General features: G+C 42.5%; 2 protein-coding genes across 2 annotated transcripts in view; one reads left to right on the top strand and one right to left on the bottom strand.

Annotated features, from left to right (window-relative positions):
* LOC126998389 (protein tincar-like) overlaps positions 1–4039 on the bottom strand; it is a 106409-nt gene extending 102370 nt beyond the window's left edge. Inside the window, exon 1 of the mRNA XM_050860010.1 lies at positions 3772–4039. The gene's annotated coding sequence lies outside the window, so the exon portion shown is untranslated. The remainder of the gene's footprint in view (positions 1–3771) is intronic.
* Positions 4040–5478: 1439 nt separating this feature from the next.
* LOC126998390 (acyl-coenzyme A diphosphatase NUDT19-like) overlaps positions 5479–15000 on the top strand; it is a 57759-nt gene continuing 48237 nt past the window's right edge. Inside the window, exon 1 of the mRNA XM_050860014.1 lies at positions 5479–5501. The gene's annotated coding sequence lies outside the window, so the exon portion shown is untranslated. The remainder of the gene's footprint in view (positions 5502–15000) is intronic.

Here is a 15000-nt window from a genome sequence, read left to right on the forward strand (position 1 = left end):
GAACGAAAGAAAAGAAGGAAAAAGGGAGGAAAGAAAGAAAGACAGAGAAAAGAAAGAAAGGGGGAGAGAGAATGAACGAAAGAAAAGAAGGAAAAAGGGAGGAAAGAAAGAAAGATAGAGAAAAGAAAGAAAAGGGGAGAGAGAATGAACGAAAGAAAAGAAGGAAAAAGGGAGGAAAGAAAGAAAGACAGAGAAAAGAAAGAAAAGGGGAGAGAGAATGAACGAAAGAAAAGGGGAAGAAAGAAAAGGAGAAGGAAGAAAGGGAAAGGCAACAAAGGTCACAATATGCATAGACCTTGCACAATAGACCTCAATGCAAGGAGGATTATAACGGGAAGAGGAGGAGGAGGAGGAGGAGCAATATGAGAAGAGATGCGGTGGGGCGAGGAACGAAGCGCAAGAATGAGCAGAAATTGAAAGAGGAGAAACAGGAACAGAATCAAGAGGAGAGGAAGATGAAGGAGTAAGAGGAGGAGAGAAGCGATGAGATGTCGAGGAGCATGAAGGAGCGAGGAAGAGGAGGAGGAGGAAGAGACGGGAAGAGGGGAGGAATGATGAGAAAAGGGAGAAGATTATGAGAGGAGAAAGAGGAGGAAGAGGAAGAGTATGAACAGAAGCAGAAGAGAGGGAGGAGGAGGTAGAGATGAGGAACGTCAATGAGCAAGAAGAGGAGGAGGAGGAGGCGAAGGAAGAAATTAAGCAGAAAAAGATAATGCGAGGGAGGAGAGGGGGATCAAGGAGGAAGTGAGGGATGAGGAACATGGAAGAGGAGGAGGAGGAGAAGTAGGAAGAAGTGAGAAGAGGGAGGAGGCAAAACACAGAGTAGAGGAACATGGAAGTGCAGGCAACAGAAAGTATTGGCTCTTTGCGAGGTTATCCGCTCTGGTGATTTAATTTGCTCGCTAGCCACGTGGTGCCCGCAGAGCAGATAAAAGCGCTTGTATGCAGTCTACTCCTGACGCAACGAAATGACGGTCGATTCGATTTTTGGAGTTAATGATATTCACATTTACTACTTCTGAAGACTTGAATCATGTCCCCTCGTAGACGTCTTTTCTCCAGGGTAAAGAGATTGAGTCGTGAGTCGTGTAGTGAGGAAGAAGGAGGAGGAGAGGAATAAGAGGCATGGGAAGAGGCAGAAGAAGGAGAAGGGGGAGAAGGAAGAGAAGCAGATATAAGCAGCAAGAGAGGGAGAGAACATTGATAAAGGAAGGAAAAGGAGAATAAAGAATATGGAAAATGGCAGAATGAACGCGAATGAGCAAGGGGAAAAACACGCGAGCTGGAGGGAGAGGAAGAGGCTGAGGAGGAGGCAGAGGAGGAGGAGGAGGAAGAAAAAGAAGAAAAGAAAAAGAAAAAAAAAGTGAGAAGGGAAAAGAGGAAGGACACGGGGAGAATGAGAAGGTGAGGGGTAAGGAGGAAGAGAAAAATGAGAAACATGAAAACGGGGAGAATGAACAAGAATGAAAAGAAGGAGGAAGAGGAGAAGAGAAGAAGCAGGAGGAGAAACGAGAGGAGAGAAGCAAACGTTAATATCCCCAGGTGAGGTCAGGGAGGATCAGGTCTTCCACCCACCCGCACAAAACAGCCTCCCCTGCCCTGGCCTGCACACCTGCCCGCGTCCACCAGTCACGGCCCACCTCGCCCCAATACCTGGTTGTGATTGGCTGCCGCTGCTGTCCACGCGTCGGGGACAACAAAACCCTTCTTAAGAGGCACGAAAACGAGTCTGTATTATTAGTATGACTTTAACCCTAACATGAATCCTCGCAGCTGCTTGTGGGGATGTAGTTATTGTTGTTGTTGTAGTAGTAGTAGTAATAGTAGTGGTAGTGGTTCCTCATCCCTCACTTCCACATCAATATCCCTCTCCTCACTCACTATCATCTTTTTCTGCTTAATTTCTTCCTTCTCCTCCTCCTACTCTTCCTCTGCTTGCTCTGTCATGTTCCTCATCTCTAACTTCTTCCTCTGTACTGCTTTTGCCCTTCCTCTTCCTCCTCCTCGTAGTAGTAGTAGTAGTAGTAGTAGAAGGAGGAGGAGGAGGAGGGGGAGTTGTATAAGTAGAGAGAGTGTAACGTGTTCGTATTGCTTTGGGGGTCTGGAAACTGAAGGGCACACACGCCTGGCTGAATTCCAAGACAAGGCGAAGCAAGGTCGGTGAGAGGGCATGCATTGGTTGGGTGGTGGTGGTGATAGTGGTGGTGGTGGTTGTGGTCGTGGTGGTAGTGGTATTCTTATACTTATTCCTTTTATTTTACTAACTTTAATAATAATAATAATAATATTACTGCTATACTTAAAACATCATTAATATCGTTGTGGTTTTACATAGAGAAAATAATTAAAATACTGATAACAACACTACTACTGTTACTACTACCACTACCACTACTACTACTACTACTACTACTACAACCAATAACAGTGCTAATAATAGAAAAAGCTTGTCAGTTCGATAAATACCGCCACACCCACTTATATTTATGTTGAGAGTATTGATGAGAGAGAGAGAGAGAGAGAGAGAGAGAGAGAGAGAGAGAGAGAGAGAGAGAGAGAGAGAGAGAGAGAGAGAGAGAGAGAGAGAAGCCAATACCTCCACTTTTTTCCTCCCTCCCTCGTTTTGATGAACAAGGGAATAAAGTTTTATTTCTATATATTTTTCTTGTCCGTTCGTCCGCTTTGTACTCCCCATAGACACCGCCGGGAGAGAGAGAGAGAGAGAGAGAGAGAGAGAGAGAGAGAGAGAGAGAGAGAGAGAGAGAAGTTGAGAGGCTAGATAATCCGATATAGCGATAACCGAGAAGCGAAATGACTAATGCCTTTTTCTTAATTAACTTTCCGAACTTAATCTTTCTTGAAATTTACGATTCGGCTTCTTTCCAAATGAGAGAGAGAGAGAGAGAGAGAGAGAGAGAGAGAGAGAGAGAGAGAGAGAGAGAGAGAGAGAGAGAGAGAGAGAGAGAGAGAGAGAGAGAGAGGGGGAAGTCTTTTGGGAGGTAATTCAATATAATGACTATCAAAAACTTAAATTACCACCACTCACTCTTCCCTTGCTTTGTCTCTTAAAAATCGCCCATTCTTTGTTTCCTTCAATTTCAACTTTCTCTCCTGGGCCTTACGATTTCCCCATCCACACAACGTAACAATAACAGCAAACAGAACAATTCTCTATAATGATATTCAAAAACTTAACTTACCACTTCTTAATCATTCTTCCCTTGCTGTGCCTTTCCTAAAAACCTTCCTTTCTCTCAGTTTCCTTCCTCTCATCTTTCTCTTGAATCTTACCATTATCGCATCAACGTAACAATAGATTGATGATTGATTGATAGTTTATTGTTGCAAGTAAACAACAAAGGAGAAGGGAGGAGCATGCCATCCCAACCCCCAGGCAGTACAGAGTGTGATTATACAACTAAGGATACATGTGATAGCAAACATAATAATTCACTATAATGACATTCAAAAACTTACATTACCACTTGCTACTCATTGTTCCCTTGCTTTGCCTTTCCTAAACACCTTCCTTCCTCTCATCTTTCTCTTGGACCTTACCATTATCGCATCAACGTAACAATAGTAGCAAACATAATAATTCACTATAATGACATTCAAAAACTTAAATTACCACTTTTCACTTTCTTCCCTTGTTTTGCCTTTCCTAAAAACCTTCCTTTCTCTCGGTTTCCTTCCTCTCACCTTTCTCTTGAACACTACCATTATCGCATCAACGTAACAATAGTAGTAAACAGAAGTAGTAACACTCACCCGTATGACTATCAGAAGCCGACTAGACTCGAACAGAATCCTTGTGCAATGCCATCAACCAACCAGCCAGCCAGGACTCACTTTCCCTAGGCCCAACACATGTCTCTTTAGGGCCACACTCCCTGCATGGACCGTCTTTCACCAGAGCGAGCGAGGCCAACCACTGTGAGAGCCAGTCCAATCCGCTCCAGTCACCGAGTCCGCGGGAAAGCACCGGGCACCCTCACTGCGCGACACTCCAGTTACTACTACGGTCCTGCGCACAGCCAAGCCACGGAGCGTCACTGAATCTGTCCCTCGCTCCACGCCACGCCCCCTCCCTCACCCCTCCCTTAGCTAATGTCAGGGCTCTCCTCTCTCTCCTCCTCCTCCTCTTCCATCTCCTCCTCCTCCTCCTCCTCCCCCGCACATGCGTTTCCCGCCACCAAAACATGAGTCGTGCCAGACGTAGGAGCTGGTCGTATGAAGGAGGGGACAGCTAGGGACGAGGGGACTGGTGTAGGGAACTGGGAACTGCCTGGCTCGACTCTGCCCTCCTCTTGTTGCTGTCGTGTCTTAAATTGGTTCCCCTTACGTGTTAATTGTTGTGGTATTCATGAGAGGAGGAGGAGGATGAGGATGATGAGGAGGGGGGGGAGAAAGTAATGTAAAGGAAGGTGTGTGGAGGACTTAGTAAGAGCATCTGTTACATTAGTGAAATAACCTCCATTAGTCCTGACACACCCTAGTAACAGTGAGAGATGGGGATGAGTAGGCTGGGTAGGCTTGTGTGTGTGACTGTGTGTGTGTGTGTGTGTGTGTGTGTGTGTGTGTGTCGGGGTGTACATCCAGGCTAGCACAATGGCGGTAGTGTGTTGTTATTGATCCTGGAGCCAAAGTTCGGTGAGTGAGTGCCTCTGGAGTGCATGCATGACCCCACTGTGAGTATGTACCATCACGCGGCAGTATTTCTCTCTCTCTCTCTCTCTCTCTCTCTTATTCTTTTTCTTATTTTTCTCTTTCATCCTCTTCATTCGTTTTCTTATTTCTCTCTCTCTCTCTCTCTCTGTCCGTCTGTCTGTCACTTTGTCACTCACTGCCTACCCGAAAAGACTTGCAATTGCCTTCTTCCGCTACTCTAACCTTTTTCTTTTTCTCCCGTCTTGGCTTCAACGTCCGTAACTTGCGACCAAGGATGAAGGATTAGCCGTTAATATTTTATCAACGCTTGCCAATTATTTCTCTCTAACCCCAAAACTAACTAACTAACCTTAACGACTTGCACTGCCGACTTGTAATATTTACTCCGCACAACCTCGGTCAGTCTAGTCTTGTGAGTATGACCAACAACGAAAAGACAAGAGACTATTAAGGGACTGATGAATTTGACAACCGTGAATATTACAACAGCTGAGGGTTTACCTACGAGAGAGAGAGAGAGAGAGAGAGAGAGAGAGAGAGAGAGAGAGAGAGAGAGAGAGAGAGAGAGAGAGAGAGAGAGAGCACTTGTCATATTAACGAGGGCCAACTAGCGCTGTACTGCCAACCCACCACACGTGTGCTTGCGTATTATGGCACCCTCACTGAATCGAGGCCCATTAGCGTCAGTTTACATCGTTTTGCTTAGCTGGAGGCGCAATTTCCCGAGGTGGCGCAGTGAAACTTTTGTCGGTTGTGGTGAGGTCGTATCTGAGGTTGTTTATCATTTCCCTCTACTCTCCATCTTGCGTCTGGAGGTGCGACTTCTCGAGGTATATTTTAAAGGATCTGTTGTCCCCTTTAGTGCGTTTGGTTGAGGTTCGTTGGAAAAAATGTTTGTACTTTATTTTCCATCTATCAGGATTGTATAGAAGAGTGTGTGTGTGTGTGTGTGTGTGTGTGTGTGTGTGTGTGTGTGTGTGTGTGTGTGTGTGTGTGTGTGTGTGTGTGTGTGTGTGTGTGTGTGTGTGTGTGTGTGTGTGTGTTATAGAGAAAAGGAGCTAATTCTGCAACGTTAAAGGTCATATGTCGTACTAAAAGCTGGCGAAGGTGTCATACTGAAGTTTTCATTTTCCATTTTTTTCTTTCTTTTCTACTTTTTTATCTTTTTCATTTTAATTTTCTTCTTTTTCTTCTTATTCTTATTCTTATTATTATTATTACGGTACTATTATTATTATTATTATTATTATTATTATTTTTATTATTATTATTATTATTATTATTATTATTATTATTATTATTATTATTATTATTATTATTATTATTATTATTATTATTATTATTATTATTATTATTATTATTATTATTATTATTATTATTATTATTATTATTATTATTATTATTATTATTATTATTATTATTATTATTATTATTATTATTATTATTATTATTATTATTATTATTATTATTATTATTATTAAAATTGTCCATCTCCTCGTCCTCGTCCTCCTCTATCTCTTCCCCCTCTCTTTTTCTTTTCTCCCCCCTTCACGGTCACTCACGCCCATACCTATCTGTGCAAATCTTCTGGATATACTGTGCACACACCTTGGAAGGGTTTGCTTGCAGAGAGAGAGAAAGGAGAGGGAGAGGAGAGGAGAGAATGGTAGGAGAGGAGAGTAGAGGAGAGTAGAGAGGAGAGGCGCAGAGGAGAGGAGAGGCGCAGAGGAGAGGAGAGGAGAGAGGGAGAGGAGAGGAGAGGAGAGGAGAGAAGAGGAGAGAAGAGAAGAGAAGAGAAGAGAGAGAGAGAGAGAGAGAGAGAGAGAGAGAGAGAGAGAGAGAGAGAGAGAGAGAGAGAGAGAGAGAGAGAGAGAGATCAGTAATGTGCCTGAGGAATGGGAGGGCATGAGAGTTAGCAGCATGGTTGAATAATAATAATAATAATAATAATAATAATAATAATAATAATAATAATAATAATAATAATAATAATAATAATAATAATAATAATAATAATAATCGTGGAGAACGAGGTGAAATGTGACCAGTTTAACGTTCTTGTGTAGTTTCAAAGTCAAGGCACGAGTGAAAATATAATTAAATTCTAGTTCGTTCCAGCAAAGCGTTGACTTGGTTATAGTGAGCGAGAGGTTCACATTTGGTTGCTGTATATGTATCTACAAACGTTGGGCTGGCTTTGGGGTACAGGATGTGTGGCACCATTGTTACGGTAGATGTTAACCCGGTAGCAGCGACGAGCCAAATTTGTGGCTTTACCGTGTAGCAGCTACGGGCCAAATTTATGGCTTTACCGTGTAGCAGCTACGGGCCAAATTTGTGGCTTTACCGTGTAGCAGCTACGGGCCAAATTTGTGGCTTTACCGTGTAGCAGCTACGGGCCAAATTTGTGGCTTTACCGTGTAGCAGCTACGGGCCAAATTTGTGGCTTTACCGTGTAGCAGCTACTGGCCAAATTTGTGGCTTTACCGTGTAGCAGCTACGGGCCAAATTTGTGGCTTTACCGTGTAGCAGCTACGGGCCAAATTTGTGGCTTTACCGTGTACCAGCTACGGGCCAAATTTGTGGCTTTACCGTGTACCTGATACGGGCCAAATTTGTGGCTTTACCGTGTACCAGCTACAGGCCAAATTTGTGGCTTTACCGTGTAGCAGCTACGGGCCAAATTTGTGCCATGGTTTAAACCCCCCCCCAAAAAAAAAAAAAAATAGATGATACATAAACTGATCACAAATGCTTCGATATATATATTATGAAATGGTTTGTGTGTGTGATGGTTTTTTCTCATATTTCTCGCTTAGAGGGACCGTTAAGAAAAATGATCCCTGCTGCTACCGGGTTAAAACAAAAGTAGGGTTGGATGTAGTATATTCAGTGAAGAGATAGGAAAATAGGGTAGCTGATTTTGTTACTATTAGTAGGACGGTACTCATTTCGTCTCAGTAAATCTATTTCGAAACTGGCTTTGTTAACCCCTCGACTGCGGATTTCCTACAACATCACCAAGCTACAGGAATGGAACAAAAAGTGACCGCTACAATTCAATGAAGAAATATGTAAAGTCATGTACATTAGGAGGGGATATCCATCACACCAATACCACATGGGAAACACTCCACCATCCACCACAGAGGCAGAGAAAGACCTGGGAGTAGATGTTACCAGGCTACCAGTGAAGGCGAAATCCGTGCCAATCGCAGCGGACGGGTTAAAACTGTATTATTGGAGGTGTAAAGAGTAAGGTTTTTCATACAGGCAAGTAGACATGTACATTACGTGCCTATACATGGCGGTCCCCAAGGTCGGCAGGGAGGTGATTTAAGCGGAAGGTTGGCGACTGTGTGACTGAGGGAGGAGAGCAGTTCATGATGTGTCTGCCCGTCTTGTTTGTCCGCCTGTCTTTCTGTCTGTTTGTATGTGTGTCTGCTTGCCTTTGTTCTTGCTTGCTTCCCTGCCTACCTACCTACCTGTCTGTCTATCTTCCATTCTTCCAGTCTGTCTGTCTATATTCTTGTCCGCCTGTCTTTCTTATCTACCAAACTGCCTTTCTGTCCTATCTACCTGCTTTCTTGCCTGTCTATTCCCGTACATCTATCTACCTGTCTTCTTGTCTATCTGTTTTGATGTGACTGCCTTTTTTGCGTGTCTGTCTTCCTCTCTGCCTGTCTTTTTGTCTTCCTTACTACCTGCTCTCCTTTTTGCCCATCTCTCTGCCTCCCTCTACCTTCTTCCTTGGCTGCATTGTTCGTGCGTTCAGTGTTTTTGTGAAGCTTGCTCTCTGAAACCCACCAAGGAGATCGTAAGGTTGCCTAGTTTGTGACCGAGAAGCTTGTTGGAGCGTGTTTGTTTTGCCTGGCGTCTTAATACACAGGTCTCACATACATACCATTGAGAAAAAGCAAGTGCATGAGTTTGGTGTGGTCTCATCTCTTGAAGCACTACACCTCTCTCTCACGTAGCTCAGAGAGAGAGGTCGCTGGGTTAACTAGGTTTGTAACAGGAATGCTTGGTGGTGTGTGGGGGGGAGTGGTGGGGGGGATAGGTGTGTGTGTGTGTGTGTGTGTGTGTGTGTGTGTGTGTGTGTGTGTATATGTCAGCATGTAACGCACCTCATGAATTGTATATGCTCAAGGGAGACTGTGAAGGTCGACCAAGTTTGTAATAGAAAAAAAAATAACCTGCATCGTATCTCCTGGCTCATGATTGTTTTTGTTGTTTACCGTTTACCGTTGATGGGGTTTCAGGCCCCGGTCCGCCGCCGTAGCAGCGCTCCACAGGGCCGCCAACATTATAACAGTAATATTAGCACCGAAAGTTGTCCTCAATCCTCATGTTTGTTAAGTCGTAGGATTTAGTGAAAAAGTGAGTCTTCAGCGCTTTCTTGAAGATTGCCAGACTGTCACTGTTCTTAACATCCCCGGGTAACTCATTATAGAGCTGCGGGGCACTCTTCTCAAAAGCTCTGAAACCCAGTTCCAGGTTGACCCTGGGCTCATAGAGTCTATACTGTTCTGTACTGTGTCTCACTGACATGGCGGTGTCCAAATGAAAATCCTGAAGTAAATTTCTCAAATTTCCAGGTTTACCAAGTCGCGTTGCTTGATAAGTCAAGACACATATTTTGTAGACTATTCGTGCCTTAATGGGCAGCCAAGGCAAGTCTATAAGTGCAGGTGTTATTCTCTCACGGGGGGCAGACCCTTTATTAGCCTTGCAGCTCTGTTCATGACAAGTTGTAGTTTCTTCAGCAGATATTTAGGAAGGCCATAATAAAGTGAGTTACAATAATCCAGCTTACTAGTTACATGATTATATATAAGCATCTTCATAGTCTTATCATCCAAGTATTTCTTGACAAATGAAATATTTCTTAGATGGTAGCTTGCCGTTCTCACCACCTGATGGATCTGGTCTTTGAATGATAGAGTGCAGTCAATTATCACACCTAAATCTTTGACTGACTTTTTTACAGTCATAGTGTCATCTTTTATCCGAAGAGTGGAAATATCTAGCCTCCTGAGATCCTTGTTCTTCTCGACAATCAAGCATTCAGTTTTATCCTCATTCAGTTTGTTGCTTAGAATTCATCCATTTCCCAACATCATCCATAATTCTGTTCAGCTTATCTTCAGTGTTTTCCACATCACTCAACGACAAATAGAACTGTGTATCATCGGCATACAGTTTAAAGTCAACTTCATGCCTTCTTAGCAAATGTGAAAGACCGATAGTATAAACACAGAATAAAATTGGACCCAGTACACTTCCCTGGGGGACTCCTCTTTGCAAAAGTTTATGAGTAGAGAACGATTTACCTATTTGCACACAGTAAGTTCTGTTCTCAAGGTAACTCCTCAGATAATCCAGCGCGCCACCCTCAATTCCAGTATTCTTACAATCCTGAAGCAATAGACTGTGCTCCACCGTGTCAAACGCAGCACTCAAGTCTAACAAAATCAGAACACCACACTTCCCTTCATCCATGAGTACAAGAAAATTGTTCACCTCCGAACAGACAGTAGTTTCTATTGAGTAAAGCTTATTGTAAACAGACTGATTATCCAGTAAGGCTCGCACAACTAGCAGATGCTCCATTAGCTGATTTAAGATCACATTTTCAAGCATCTTAGATAGAAACGTCCAGTTGGATACTGGTCTAAAGGAACTCAAACACTGTGGATCCAGTTTACCTTTAACGATAGGTTTCACGATCGCTGCTTTCTCACTCTCGGGGAAAGTCTTGTTTTCGATACTAGTGTTAACCATCATAGTCATAATATTTAAGAAATCACTAAAGTTTTCACTCTTAATGATGTCGCTTATCGGCAAGGGATCGTTATCACAGTACGTCATCTTCACCCTGGGTACGATAGTTTTCACTACAGCCACATCCACTTGTTGAAAGCTTGTTAACTTTATTTCAAGGACTGGAGCTTCCACAGCGGATCCATGGTAACCGCGGTCGCCTCTAAAGTTCATGATAACTCTCCCAATTTTCTTGTCAAAAAAGTCTAAAAACTTATTTGCCAGCACTTCACCCGAGAAACCATCCGGAAGCTTGTTAACCTTTCTGTTTCCAGTCAAACTGTCAAGCACCTTATATAATTTATTAATGTTAGGCCCTGCCTCCACAACCTTATTCCGATAGTATTCTCTTTTCCGTTTTTTCACAGGCCGATTTTCTTAGTTTCTTGCCTCCTGGTGTGCTCTTCTTGCCTCATCTGTTTTTTGCCTACGCCACAGTCTTTCTTTTTTCTTCTTCTCTCTTTTTGCACACAGTATTTCCGCATTAAACCAAGGTGCATGATCTCTCAACACTATCTCCTTTTCAATCAGAGGACAGAGGTTGTTGTTGTTGTTGTTGTTGTTGTTGTTGTTGTGGTGGTGGTGGTGGTGGTTTGAAATAAGGAAACACGCTGCATCACATTGTATCTCTGTTTTGGGGAAGGACTTTAAGAGCTGAATCGACCTTTTCTTTCGTGTTTTTTCTTTTTTCTTCAGTAATTCCCTTATACGGTTACATACATAGTCCTTGTGTAGCGGGAGTGCAGACAAGGAATATTCTCTCTCTCTCTCTCTCTCTCTCTCTCTCTCTCTCTCTCTCTCTCTCTCTCTCTCATTACGTATAGTGCTTATTAGGGAGTTCAAGGATTTTTCCCTCTCATTCAGATTGACGTTTTTTTTTATATGCCTATTGAAAGCTAATGATGAAAGGGAGTGAAAAGCATGGTGGGAGGTGTCTGACATATCCAACGTTCCTTGTACTTACTTCACTTTCCATATATTTTAGTTTGTTTGCCTGCCATGTCTACCAGTCTTTCATTTCGTTACTTTATATGTTTGTATGGCTGGCATGTTCCTAGCTTCTCTTATTTCCATTTCCTTCATTGTATTTCGTATGGCTGACATATTCCGTATTATCCTGTTTCCTTTTCCTTGTATATATGTTGTATGACTGACATGTCCGTAGCTTCTGTGTTTCCTTTCCCTCCTGTGCAGTTTATATGGCTGACATGTCTGTAGTGACCGGCCTCTTGCAGACTCCTTACGTTCTCTAATTCCTTTTCCTCTATGTGCAGTACGGATGACATGTACGTATCATTCTTTAAGTCCTCTTCTTCCATGTAGTTTGTATGGCTGATATTTTGGTAGCTTTCTTTATTTCCTTTTCCTTCCTTCCGTGCAGTTCGTGTGCTTCGCCGCCCCAGGCCTTTCGAGAGGAAACGAAACTTGGCACAACATTCTGCTCAAAGGTCTTTAATACGAGTTCGAGGCCTTTGGTGGGCCGAGCGCCGAGTCATGGAAGGCATAAATACCAAATGCCACCACCACAGTGCACAGGCAGGAAGACTTGCTCAAGGTTCCGCCCGCCCGTCGCCCAACCCACCCACCCGCCCGCTCGCCTGCCCGCCCACCCAACCCTCTATCCCGCCCGCCCGCCGCCCAGCCCTCCGATGTTGCCTCACGTTGCCAAATTTGAGAGTTTTATATGCGATTGAAATTTCACTTCCTATGTATTTTCTTTCAGAGTATTAAAAAAAAAAAGTTATTTCCAGTGTTATGTGTCCTCACGCTGCCAGATGGAAAACTTTTATATGCGACTTGAAATTTCTCTTTCTATTTCTTTTCTTGCAGTGAATTAAAACAAGTTATTTCTGGTGTTATTCGTGATGAAGTTGGGAGTTTTTTTTTTTTTTTTTTATCTCCGTGATGCTGCGTTGTGATGTCGAATTGGAAACTTTTATATATATATATATATATATATATATATATATATATATATATATATATATATATATATATATATATATATATATATATATATATATATATGTGTGTGTGTGTGTGTGTGTGTGTGTGATTTCGAGTTCAACTTATTTTTTTCTTTTATTCAGAACGAGAAATCTAGTTTTTTTTTCAGTGTAATATGGAGAGAGAGAGAGAGAGAGAGAGAGAGAGAGAGAGAGAGAGAGAGAACGGATACATAGTGGAGGAAACAAGGAAGTAAACAGAAAAATCAAACAGTAGGCAAGACTGAAAAAGCAACGTCAGAGAGAGAGAGAGAGAGAGAGAGAGAGAGAGAGAGAGAGAGAGAGAGAGAGAGAAGGTACACTATGCATTATAATTAGGAATGTTGTCAATTTGAATAATAATGATAATCCAATATTTATTTTCTTGGTAATTAGTATATATAAGGATAATACCAGTAGCAATAATAATAAAGATAATAGCAGCAACAATAATAATAATAATAATAATAATAATAATAATAATAATAATAATAATAATAATAATAATAAAGGCTTTTAAGAGTCTGTATCCTGATGAGCATGTATATAAAAACGATAATAGGCTATTCCCCGGCCAATATTGGAACCGCGAAAAAAAAAGGATATTAAATCAGAGAGAGAGAGAGAGAGAGAGAGAGAGAGAGAGAGAGAGAGAGAGAGATTATTATGCTACCCTTGCTTTTTCCCTTGCCTGCTGGAGTGAGTGACAAAGGGAGTGAGTGTGAGAGAGGGCGGGAGGGAGGAGGTGATGGGGTGAGGGCAGCGGGCAGCGGGCAAGGTCATGCTGGGCGAGGCAACATTCTGGAGGGAGGAGGAAAGGAAGCAAGCAGACAACAGCAACTTATCTCCTCTCTTGCTAAATCAGCGTCCTCGAGGTTAAGGGTTCTGTATCGTCTCCATTTTTTTTCTCTCTCCCTGATGCTGTCCATATGCACGCAGGGGGTATAGGAAGCGAGAAGGCAGCAGCAACTTCATATCTCATCTCATGTTAAATCAGCTTCCTCAAGGTTAGGCGTTCTGTGTAGTCTCCACTTTTTTTTCCCCCTCCCAGATACTGTCCATATGTAAGAGCCTTGCCCGCCTCGTATGGAGTACACAAGGATGCGCTAGGACATCAGGAGGCTACAAAAGGCCAGATGGCCAACACAAGGCAGCTCCTGAAGATGGGTCACTCAACAAATTTCCCTCCCTTCCATAAATGTATAAGTCTCGGTTAAAGGTTTCAATTATGTGTGCCTCAACTATATACCCACTTAGTTTGTTCCATTCGTCCACTACTCTCCGTGAACTAGTTTTGCCTGTTTCCTTTCTAAACTTAAATTTATCCAACTTGTACCCGTCGCTGCGTGTTATCATGTGAGGGGGTTTCACACACAGCCATTTTGGACAGAGTAGAGATTAAAGGCTCTTCGTCTGATCAACTCTCCACTTACTGACAGTCTTTTACCTCACAAACTCCCCTGCAGTATTGCCTCTCTATCTTCTATCGATAATTTAATGCTGACTTCTCTTCTGAAGATACCTCCACCCCTTCCGCGGCCCCGCTGCACACGACTGTCTACTTTTGCTCATCCAGATACTATCCAGACCCTTTTTGCAAGAGTTAATCAGTATCTTTATTCTTTCCTTCTCCTTCCGCTGGTAACCTCTAGAACAACCTTACTTCGTCTGTATTCCCTCCTGCCTACGACTTTAACTCTTTCAAGACGGGAGTTTCAAGACACCTCGCCAACCGAAATTGACTTCTTTCTTTTGCCCACCCAATCTATCTTCTATTTACAGGAGCAGCGCTCTTTTGCCCTTCAAGCGGGTTCCGTTACTGTAAGAAAAGTAGAATGAGACAACTATATAGATGAATCTCTTTTGCTTCACTGTGATTGTCTTTCTCTTGACTCATTCTTCTCTTGCTGTCTCCTCATTACCTCATTCTCTCTCTCTCTCTCTCTCTCTCTCTCTCTCTCTCTCTCTCTCTCTCTTCCACAAACTCGTTCCTCTTTCTCTCCCTTCCTTCCCTTCCCTTTTCCCTATCATGTCGTCACCTTTCATAGTCTCATATATTTCTTTACTTTTTTTTCAGTATTTCAATCTTTATTTCCTTCCCTTCACTTTTTTCTTTCTCCTCCTCGACTTCACCAACTGTTTTTCTACCATTCATTTTCTTCGACATCTGTTCTTCCCTCCCTACTCTTCGTTTTTTTTTTGTTATTGTTTCTCTATCTTTACTTTTCTTTATTTTACATGGACCCTTTTGACTCTCTCTTTATCCTTTTGTTCTGCATTACTAGCTTTATTCTTTCCCCCCCTTTATCTCTTTTCTCCTTTCCCTCATGATTCATTAATTATTCTTTTATCATTCGTTTCTGTTATTACCTTTATTCTTAACCCCTATCTTTCCTTCTCCTGATTTTCCGAAGCTTTTCCTCTATTCTTCATCTCAATTTCAACATTTACAATCTACTCCCCCTTCTTTTCTCTTCCCTAACTTCCTTACTAATTCTTTCTTTAATCTCCGTTCTCTTTT

This window comes from Eriocheir sinensis, chromosome 14 (genome assembly GCF_024679095.1).
Source record: "Eriocheir sinensis breed Jianghai 21 chromosome 14, ASM2467909v1, whole genome shotgun sequence".
NCBI lineage: Eukaryota > Metazoa > Arthropoda > Malacostraca > Decapoda > Varunidae > Eriocheir > Eriocheir sinensis.